General features: G+C 35.7%; 1 long non-coding RNA gene across 1 annotated transcript; it reads left to right on the top strand.

Annotated features, from left to right (window-relative positions):
- The first annotated feature begins 220 nt into the window (after positions 1-220).
- LOC130460739 (uncharacterized) lies at positions 221-2,674 on the top strand. Its single transcript, XR_008920832.1, has 4 exons — positions 221-300; positions 392-649; positions 1,154-1,217; positions 2,205-2,674. It is a non-coding gene; the product is annotated as an uncharacterized lncRNA (long non-coding RNA).
- Positions 2,675-9,891: the final 7,217 nt, after the last annotated feature.

The following is a 9,891-nucleotide window of genomic DNA, read 5'->3' as shown; positions in this document are numbered from 1 at the left end:
ACACTTCGGTTTTGGAAAAGTATTTCTAATCGGGTTTGAATTTAAATACTCTCAAATTGGAAAAGGAATCTTAATCTTAGCCCAATTGTTATAGCCCACAAAGTAAATAAACCCCCTAAACCCAAATTTTACCCACAACTAATTCTCTCTCCTCACTCAACTTCACACACTCACGTGAAACCCTCATTCTCTTTCACGTTAATTCTCTTTTCTTCCCTCTCAGGCAACCACCACCGCCGCCGGTCAAGCAGCAGCCGCCGCCGTTGCTCTCCTCCGACGCCCGACTTCCTCCTTCGTCCGGTAACCTCTTCTCTCCCCTCGTATTTCTTTCTTCCTCTCTCTCGTGCGTTTTGCTCTCCTTACTTGCTTTTTTTTTTTTTACGTGCGACAGCCACCAACAGCACCACCGCCACGTCGCCGCCCAGCCTGCATCGCTGCGCCGCCGCGTTCCTTGCCCACACCAACCGACGTCCTCCCTTGTCCTCCCTCTTGCTCGACGGAACTCCTTTTCGTTCTTCATATCCCGCAAACACGAGTCAGTCGCAGCCACCACCGCTGCGCCACCATCTTGCCTTGCCTGTCAGCCGCCGACTGTTCTGCTGCCGCCGTCTCAGACCACCGGCCAACCACCCTTTTGTCTCTCTTTTTGGTTAATTCTTAAACCCTAAACTAATTAATGAATTGAATTACGTTTTAATGATTTAATTATGTTTCTTGAATTTAAATTATATTTGATTATGAATTTCAAGAATTATATGTTTGCATAATTAAATTATTAATTTCAGATTATATAAATGCATTGAAATATTGATTTTTAATTATTTAAAGTATGAATTTTAAGGTTTTTAATGATTTAAATCATGGTAGGATGTTTAGGAATTATTAAAGTTATTGTTATTATGATTTCAAACATGTTAATTATGTTTTGGAGTAGTTTGAAAGTAGTTATATTGCTGGAAATTCAAAGTATGATGCTTTGAAGAGTTTTCAACGAATTTCAATAATTAACATAATAAATATGATGCTAGGAAATCAAATATTCAAGTTTCGATATTGGGAAATGTTCTAATTATGTTTAGGAAGGGTTTGAAGCTCCCTAATGTTGCTGAAAATTCAATATGAATTGATATGAGTCTATATTGGTTGTTGTTAGGTGGAGAATTCTCCGTAGGCGACTTTTGAATTATTAAAGTGGTCTTGCAGTTTGTTTACACAAGGTACGTACATACCTGGGTGCTTGGAATGTGTGCTAATTGTTGAAACCATGTTGAATTGTTGATGAACTTGGTTATGTTAATGTTGTTGATGAACTTAGTCAGGTTGAAATTGCATGTTTGATACTGTTGGATGAACATATTAAACCTTTATTGCATTTTGAGGATTATAACATGTTAGTATGGAAGATTGATACAAACATGTTCGATTGGGAACACTAGATTATTTAGTATATAATTCAGATTAGTTAATTGTTGTTCCCTTTTTAGCTTTTCACTACTTTATGAGGGCGGAGGACCTTATTTAGTAAGTTGAAACCTTATACCCATATTCAGGGGTTGATCAGTATTAAAGAAAAGATTGGAGTTAATTGGAATGAGTCTTGTTTGATGCCTTTGTGATCACTTACTCAATTCCAAGATAAAAACAGTTATAAATAAATGTGAGTTGCATGCTTTATGTGATTGTTGAGTCATAACAGGGTGTCAATTTGTAAATCATGTAAAGTGAAACTGAGTAGCAATAGCTTTAGACTGTGCACGTCTAAAGTGACGGACAAACAGGAGTTGGGGTTCATGGTGGTAGCCCATGGCCTTTCATTCGGACCGGATTGATCACCGCGTCCTATTTTCAGTCAAACGTTCCTCGATATCGCAGGTCACTGAGGTTACGGAGTCGCGCCCGTACCTCGCCTAGCTAGAAAACTCGGTCCATTGCCTATTTCAATTAAAATAATATTATTGTTATCAAAGTCTAGTCCAGTCTAGCTTAGTCTAGTCAAGTGTGGTATTCAAATTAATATGTGTCGTTTGCCTTTACTTATATTTCATCAACATCATGTTATGATTGTTCGTTTGATAGAATCATGTTAGGATTATTATTGATTTAGTATGTAGTACTCAGCTTTGCTGATTACGTGCTTTTGCTTGTGCATGTTGATCATGGCTATGCCTTATTGATCCTGTGATGACCCAATCTTTGGTGAGCAGTCTCTAAGGATCAATAAGCATTGTCCATCTGCAGGTTTGAAGATGTTGCATCATTGGGATCGGGAATAGAGAGCTTGTATTTAGTTTTGATTTGCTAAGTTGACTTGGGTTTGTTTAATTGGACTTTAAACTGGTCGTACTATTTATATTTCCTTATTTTTCGTTTATTGGTTTTTGGGATTAAACCTGTAATCGATTATTTATAAACCTAAAGTTAGTTTTATGTTTTCCGCTGCAAAATTCTGAATAAGCCGTTACGTTTTCACACGGGCGATAATGCCTTGATAATTCTCTACGTTTTATATTAAAAGATTATTTTAGAAAAGAGAGAATTGTCGGGGTGTTACAAAGTGGTATCTAGAAGCTAAGGTTTTACTTTAATATTTTTTTTAGGCGCCTAACTATCTAGTTATTTAAAATAAATTTCTTAAAAATCGAGCTTCTACGCACTATATTGTTCAAAAATTGGTACTTTTTTTTGGGGGGCCGATTTCCTTTTATCTTGTTTGAAAGTATATAATACTTCTTATTTATGTTCGGAATTAACTTATTTATTCGAAACTTTTCGTTTATGTGAATTAAGTACGTTTTTCTTTATTTTCGAAATTAAATTAAATATATTCGAAAAATAATAAAATAAAAAAATCTTATTCCTTAAATATATTTATTCGTTTAATATTTATTCGTTTAATAAATATTTATTCGTTTATTATTTATTCGTTTAATAAAAATTTCTTATTAATTATTCGTTTTAAAAAATAATAATAATAAAATTTCTTTATTTTATTTATTCGTTTATTATTAATTCGTTTAATAAACTTTTTTTCTTACTAATTGTTCTTGTTTTATTCTTTAAATTCTTCAATGTTTGACCTATTATGATTTATTATGAGAGATGGGTAATATAGGAAAGGGCATATAGGATAGAATTATATGTGCATTAGTAGTTAATTGCTAGCATAAGAAGTTAATTGCTATGTGCATTTGTTAAATGTTTAAGTGTTGCATGTAAATGTGCATAGAAATTGTTTGATTCCACCAAACTTATTGTTTTATTGAATTCTGATTATGCTTTGGTTGGGAAATCGTTAGTAAGATCTTAAGTTGTTTGTTTCATGAATAAAACGCTTCTTTCCAAGTACACCAACATAGGATCCTTTGAGAAGATCGACGAATACTGAGGATCTAGATTTCACTTCACAAATTTCCAAGGAAAGAACAGATAGACAAGATGCCTTAAACATTTGAAGTTGTAATAGTTAGTTTGTTCTTAAATGTTTTGGAGAATAAGTAGCAAAGCTACAACAGTTCAAAGTTAAAGCAATAAGAGTTTGAGTTATTCTTTATTATTTTCAAGGATGTATTAAACCTTTATAGAATTAGCAATAAAAGTTAAAGTATTCGTTTCCAGTGTGAGAATTCCATAATTCGCCAACCATAGTTTATGTTTATATCATAGAACTTTTATTTTATTTTGAGGACAAGTGTGTTGTTAATATTTAGGGGTTGTTATAAACATTCTTTTGAGGAGTAAAAGTTAGATTATTGATTATCCAAAGGATCAAAAGTTTATTTTGGGACGCAAGGGGAATGTTTCTTCTTTTATGCTTCCTTGTTATTCGTGATGATTGGACTGTGTTTCTTATTTCTCAGTTGAATGCCCTGTATGTGAATATCATTCATAAATGATCGAGGGGATTACCTTCGTAAATAATTGTTGCACATTCGTAAATGTTTGTTTATTTTACGTGAATTTTGGATGTTGGTGTGATATTACTTTGCTAGAGGATAATATAAGTAAAGTTTCGAACCTGAATTAGAGTATATTAATTTCAGGTCGCGTTCTGGGATGACCAACAATAATGACCTAGCTGTTGTTTTTCGCCTCTTGGCGGAAAAACTAGCCCAGGAAAGAACTGAGCGCCCCGATTCTGCAGGGGACATGTTTGAAAGGCTTGCGAAATTTAAGCCACCATATTTCGAGGGGCAAGCAGACCCGACCTTCATAGAAAACTGGATTAGGGAGTTTGAAAAACTATTTTGGGTGGTAAACTGTCCTGAAAATATGAAAGTAGGTCAAGCTGTCCTTTACCTAAAAGATGAGGCCGATCTATGGTGGAAAGAGAATGGAACTAGGCTAAGTGTTGTTGAAGGATTTAATTGGGACTCATTTGTTGTTGCGTTGAGGGAAAAGTTTTATCCTCCTTTCATAACAAAACGAAAAGCGCAGGAATTCATAAACCTTGGGATGGGGAGTATGACCATGGCTGAATATTATAGCAAATTTATAGCGCTGTCGGAGTTTGCACCTGAGGTTGTAGCCACAGAAGAAATAAAGGCTCAGAGGTTTGAGCAAGGGTTGACCGATGAGATCCAGTTGGGATTAGGTGGAGAAACCTTTACATCTTTAGATAATGTGTATGAGAGAACCGCTCATATTTACGGTTTACAGTCCATAAGGGACGAGAAAAATGTTGTTGGGGAGAAAAGAAAAGAGTTTAATGTCCGGGAAAACCAAGGGAATTTCAAGAGGAATATGAATGAGAATAGGAATGAAAATGGAAATGGAAATTTTCGAGGAGGAAACAGTCAGGGGCACAACAATAAGAGTAAATCCGAGAGAGTGTATCACTGCAAGAGGTGCAACAATAACCACCCTGGGAAGGACTGTAAAGGAAAATTGGTGAATTGCCACTATTGTCAAAAAAGGGGGCATAGAGAGTTTGAGTGCTTCACTAAGCACAGGAAGGAACAAAATAGTAATGGAGGTGGGAACCAAGTGAGGTTTAACCAGTCTGGAGGCCAAAATTCAAAGCCTGGAGGGGCACAAAACAATCAAGAGAACTATAATAAGCCTACAAATGATAACAACCAGAATAAGACTCCGGGCAAACCGTTCATGATGACTAGAAATGAAGCTGAACGTTCTGCAGACGTAGTTCATGGTACCCTTTTTTTTTTTTTTTTTTTATTAATTTTGTGCTAGTTAAACATTATTTGATTCGGTAGCAACTTATTCTTTCATTTTGTCATTTGTTATTAAAAGTCTGAAATTAGTAGATTTTGAATGTTTCATTTACCTGTTATTATGCCCACCGGTGTAACCATAAGGTGTATAAGGTTATTTAAGAACTTGCCTTTGAAGACAAAAGATTGCGTTTTCCCTTCTGATTCGACAAAAGTTTAATTTTAGGGACCTAGATGTAATTCTGGGGATGGACTGGCTAAGTTTGTACAAGGCTAAGGTAGATTGTGAAATTCAGAAAGTAAGTTTAAGGAACCCTATTGGAAGGTTGACCTCATATAGATGTTTTGAGAAGACCAAGAATATTTAGTTATTTCGGTAATGCAAGTGAGGAAATTGATGAATATGGAGTGTGAACTATTTTTCCGTAGTGTGTTAGAGGTGAGTAAAGAAGTTGGAGTGAAAACCGAGGATGTTGCCATTATGAGTGGATTCATTGATGTGTTTCCGAGTGAAATTACAAGTATGTTACCTGTTAGAGCCTTGAGTTCACTATAGACTTAGTTCCTGGAACGACGCCTATACCTAAAGCACCATGTAGAATGACACCTCCCGAAATGAGCGAATTAAGACACTATTGCAAGAGTTGTTTCGTTAAGGGGTATATTAGGCTTAATGCATCACCACGGGTAGCTCTGGTGTTGTTTATTAAGAAGAAATATGAGAGTGTGATATTGGGTATCGATTTTAGGGAGCTAAGCAATGTAACCATCAAGAACAAGTATCCTTTGCCTAGGATAGATGACATATTGGATCAATTGAATTGGGCGAGTGTGTTCTCGAAGACTGATTTGCGTTTGAAGTACCACCAATTGAGAATAGCTGATAAGGGCCTAAGACCTCATTAGGATTCGCCATTGTCATTAAAGGTTTATAGTAACGTCTTTTGGGTTAACCAATGCACCTTCATTAATTATGGACTTGATGAATGAGATTTTCTACGAATTCCGAATTAAGTTCGTTATTGTGTTATTGATGATATCCTGATTTATTCAAGGAATGAGAAAGAGCATGACAAACACTTGAGGATTATTTGGAGACGCTTAGAAAGAATCTAGTTTTATTAAATGAAGTATACAAATCTTGAGGTCATATGTGTATAAGTGACACCGACGGAAAAGTGAAGGACTAAATTGATTGAGAACTATGTTACGTAAGGGAATAAATTTAAGAGGAGAATTGAGTGGTCCAGGATCGTTAGAAACCATTTGGCGTCTTGAAAAGATGAAAGGAAATATATGAATTGGTGAAAGAGCTAAGAGTTAATCCTAAGAGTTATATATCCATGAAAGGCATGATGAGGTTCGGTGAAAAGGAAAAGTGAGCAGAAAGCGTTTCTGTAGATCCTACTAAGATTCAAGCTGTGAGTGAGTGACCTACTCCAAAGAACGCGTCTGATATCTGAAGTTATCTAGGCTTAGATGACCATTATAGGAGGTTGTGAAAGACTTTTCGAAGAGAGAAAAACCATTGACCAACTTGTTGAAAGAGGAATCAAAATTCGAGTGGAGTAAGAAATGTAAAAAGTTTTCTAGATTTTAAAAGAGCGTTTGACCTCTGCACCTGTTGCCGCGTCAATTGAAACTTTATGAAACTAATTACCCTACCCATGACCTAAAGCTAGCTGCTAGTGCGTTCGCTTTGAATGATTTGGAGACATTATCTTTATGGGGAAACATTTGAGATCCTTTCCGACCACAAAAGTCTGAAATTTTGGCAATAAAGTCTAGTTGAATCTTGGGGACAACATTGAAAACGAGTACTGCTTTCCACCCTGCAATTGATGGTCAGCCTGAGAGGACTAACCAAACTATGGAATATATGTTGAGAGCCTGTGGTATTAACTTTAATGGTAGTCGAGAACCACATAGATTTGATTGAATTTTCTTACAACAATAGCTACCATGCGAACATTAAAATGAAACCTTTTGAGGCATAGTATGGAAGTGTAGAAATCCCACTTACTGGAATGACTTCCGTGAAAATGTTGTATTGGGAAAAGGATTCGTTGAATTAGGAATATCCAGAATTATTCCCTGAGATGAGTTACGAGGGCGTAACTCGTTTTCTTTTAGGGGGTAGAATGCGATATAAATTCGCGCTTTTTACCTAATTTTATGGTGTTTTTATGCATTTTTAATGCTTATTTTAGCAAATTATACATGTTGATGCAAAATAAATAGATTCGCCGCATAAGAAAATCTGTTCATGAGTAACACAAGCAACTTTAAGTTGGCTAAAGAGTGCACATGAGAAACCAGTACTTCTCCAGTAAGAATGAGTTCAGAACTTTTGAAAAATGTGGAATTTTCATGTCAAGTTTCGGGACGAAACTTCTTTTAAGAGGGGTAGATTGTAATCCCCCGTAAATTTATAAAGTTTATTAACATATGTTAACGTATAGTTTTTTATATTTAAATGAAATTGGTCGATTTTAGTAATAAATATATATTTAATGTATATTTATTTTATTTAAATGAATTATAAATATTTTAATGATTTATTGAAATCAAACACTTTAGAATCATAATTCGAAAACGAATTGAAACATAGAAACACTTCGGTTTTGGAAAAGTATTTCTAATCGGGTTTGAATTTAAATACTCTCAAATTGGAAAAGGAATCTTAATCTTAGCCCAATTGTTATAGCCCACAAAGTAAATAAACCCCCTAAACCCAAATTTTACCCACAACTAATTCTCTCTCCTCACTCAACTTCACACACTCACGTGAAACCCTCATTCTCTTTCACGTTAATTCTCTTTTCTTCCCTCTCAGGCAACCACCACCGCCGCCGGTCAAGCAGCAGCCGCCGCCGTTGCTCTCCTCCGACGCCCGACTTCCTCCTTCGTCCGGTAACCTCTTCTCTCCCCTCGTATTTCTTTCTTCCTCTCTCTCGTGCGTTTTGCTCTCCTTACTTGCTTTTTTTTTTTTTACGTGCGACAGCCACCAACAGCACCACCGCCACGTCGCCGCCCAGCCTGCATCGCTGCGCCGCCGCGTTCCTTGCCCACACCAACCGACGTCCTCCCTTGTCCTCCCTCTTGCTCGACGGAACTCCTTTTCGTTCTTCATATCCCGCAAACACGAGTCAGTCGCAGCCACCACCGCTGCGCCACCATCTTGCCTTGCCTGTCAGCCGCCGACTGTTCTGCTGCCGCCGTCTCAGACCACCGGCCAACCACCCTTTTGTCTCTCTTTTTGGTTAATTCTTAAACCCTAAACTAATTAATGAATTGAATTACGTTTTAATGATTTAATTATGTTTCTTGAATTTAAATTATATTTGATTATGAATTTCAAGAATTATATGTTTGCATAATTAAATTATTAATTTCAGATTATATAAATGCATTGAAATATTGATTTTTAATTATTTAAAGTATGAATTTTAAGGTTTTTAATGATTTAAATCATGGTAGGATGTTTAGGAATTATTAAAGTTATTGTTATTATGATTTCAAACATGTTAATTATGTTTTGGAGTAGTTTGAAAGTAGTTATATTGCTGGAAATTCAAAGTATGATGCTTTGAAGAGTTTTCAACGAATTTCAATAATTAACATAATAAATATGATGCTAGGAAATCAAATATTCAAGTTTCGATATTGGGAAATGTTCTAATTATGTTTAGGAAGGGTTTGAAGCTCCCTAATGTTGCTGAAAATTCAATATGAATTGATATGAGTCTATATTGGTTGTTGTTAGGTGGAGAATTCTCCGTAGGCGACTTTTGAATTATTAAAGTGGTCTTGCAGTTTGTTTACACAAGGTACGTACATACCTGGGTGCTTGGAATGTGTGCTAATTGTTGAAACCATGTTGAATTGTTGATGAACTTGGTTATGTTAATGTTGTTGATGAACTTAGTCAGGTTGAAATTGCATGTTTGATACTGTTGGATGAACATATTAAACCTTTATTGCATTTTGAGGATTATAACATGTTAGTATGGAAGATTGATACAAACATGTTCGATTGGGAACACTAGATTATTTAGTATATAATTCAGATTAGTTAATTGTTGTTCCCTTTTTAGCTTTTCACTACTTTATGAGGGCGGAGGACCTTATTTAGTAAGTTGAAACCTTATACCCATATTCAGGGGTTGATCAGTATTAAAGAAAAGATTGGAGTTAATTGGAATGAGTCTTGTTTGATGCCTTTGTGATCACTTACTCAATTCCAAGATAAAAACAGTTATAAATAAATGTGAGTTGCATGCTTTATGTGATTGTTGAGTCATAACAGGGTGTCAATTTGTAAATCATGTAAAGTGAAACTGAGTAGCAATAGCTTTAGACTGTGCACGTCTAAAGTGACGGACAAACAGGAGTTGGGGTTCATGGTGGTAGCCCATGGCCTTTCATTCGGACCGGATTGATCACCGCGTCCTATTTTCAGTCAAACGTTCCTCGATATCGCAGGTCACTGAGGTTACGGAGTCGCGCCCGTACCTCGCCTAGCTAGAAAACTCGGTCCATTGCCTATTTCAATTAAAATAATATTATTGTTATCAAAGTCTAGTCCAGTCTAGCTTAGTCTAGTCAAGTGTGGTATTCAAATTAATATGTGTCGTTTGCCTTTACTTATATTTCATCAGCATCATGTTATGATTATTCGTTTGATAGAATCATGTTAGGATTATTATTGATTTAGTAT

This window comes from Spinacia oleracea, chromosome 5 (genome assembly GCF_020520425.1).
Source record: "Spinacia oleracea cultivar Varoflay chromosome 5, BTI_SOV_V1, whole genome shotgun sequence".
NCBI classification, from domain to species: Eukaryota; Viridiplantae; Streptophyta; class Magnoliopsida; order Caryophyllales; family Amaranthaceae; genus Spinacia; species Spinacia oleracea.
This window is presented reverse-complemented; position numbering and strand designations above follow the sequence as displayed.